This window comes from Echinops telfairi, unplaced genomic scaffold (genome assembly GCF_000313985.2).
Source record: "Echinops telfairi isolate 266 unplaced genomic scaffold, ASM31398v2 ScPeMD7_3533;HRSCAF=4204_0, whole genome shotgun sequence".
Lineage (NCBI taxonomy): Eukaryota > Metazoa > Chordata > Mammalia > Afrosoricida > Tenrecidae > Echinops > Echinops telfairi.
This window is the reverse complement of record NW_022107431.1, coordinates 37,816,872-37,818,502: the sequence shown is the minus strand read 5'-3', so window position 1 is coordinate 37,818,502 and position 1,631 is coordinate 37,816,872.

The following is a 1,631-nucleotide window of genomic DNA, read 5'->3' as shown; positions in this document are numbered from 1 at the left end:
AGATGATCGAATAAATGAGTAAGGTTTGAGTCACTTTGCCAGTATTTTCTTCAATGGAGTGATCCTCAGGATATAGGAATTCCAGACGGAATAGCTTTTAAGGTTTCCACCCAAAGACAGGCCCTAAAGATTAGTTGGGAAAGGTCAATTGTAGAGGCTTACCCACTCTGGGGACTTACACAGGGGGCAGGCTTCCCCACAAAGATTTCATCATAGAACCAATATTTGGACACTTGCCACAGAGTGGGCACTGTACAACCCTCCCAGACATGAGGGGGAAAAAGTCCCACTATCTTAGATCCTCTCATTTCCTTTCCTGCTTTTCCCTGGATTTTGAGTGCACCTACAAACGGAAACAGAGAATGGATGGGAGAGCCGTAGAGCAAGTTATACCCCTCCCACTCTAGGTCCCTAGTGCCTAACACTGGATGGCACTGGGGCAGAAAAGATGTGTCTACTACACTGAACATTATTTTGAAGTTTAAATCTGAATTAGAATAGGCTTTTGAGTGGGCTTTTGCTGATTGATTGATTTTTTATTGTCATTTGGGTAAAAAGGAACCTTGGTGGTAGCTGCCATCCACAGGTCAGCAGTTCAAAACCACCAGTCACTCCATGGGAGAAAGGTGAGACTTTCTACTCCTGCAAAGATTTACAGTCTTGGACCCCACCATGGCCACTTCTCTACTGTCCCATAGGGTCTCTGTGAGTTGGAATTGACCTGCTGGCAGTGAAGCTTGGAGGAAAGTTTACAAAGCAAATTCATTTGTCATTCAACAGTTTATGCATACTTTTTTTGTACGTTGGTTGCAATCCCCACAATGCAGCAGCACTTTCTACCCCCTCCTTGTTTTCATAATTTCTATTTTCCTTCCTTTCCTATTCCTTCCTGCATTCTGAGCCTAGTATTTGGACAAATGCTGCCCTTTTAATTGTTCTAAGAGGTGTACTAGGGATTATACCCCCCCCCCAAAAAAAATTGGAAAAAGCTCAGCTGGGTGGGGCTTTGGTAGTATGCATTTTTCCTGCTAGGTGAGCATTGAGCAACTTACTCTGAGTTAGTGCACTCAGTGGCATTGCCTGGGAAGGTTCTCTCAGGTCACAGTGAATTTTTTCATAAAACTGTTTAGTTTGAGCCTCATTTTTTTGTGATGACCAATTTAAGAGAACAGCATGCTGCTGTGAGATTTTGTTTTCTGCTCAGGAAAAATGCTGCAGAAACTATTGTGATATTGAACACAGCTTACAAGAGCAGTGCTATGGAAAAAAAGGACACTCAAGTGTGCGAGTGGTTTTCTCATTTCAAAAACAGGGAAAAATTGATTGATGACAAACCTCATTTTGGATGTCTGTCAACTTCCCACACAGACAATGTTGATAAAAATCATGTGCTTGTGCTCGAAGACCAAAGAGCCATTGAAGAGATGGGGAAGTTATCTGGACTATCTTGGAGCTCGGTTCAGCAAATCTTAATGGAAGATTTAGTAATGAGAAGTTTCACTGCAAAATCTGTGCCGCGGGTCCTGGGTTCTGACTAACCAAGAAAAAGAGCATTGAATGGAAACATGCCCTGCTTTGAAAACACAGCTCCAAAGCACTCAGTCTTCTTTTCCAAGGTCATTACTAGTGAC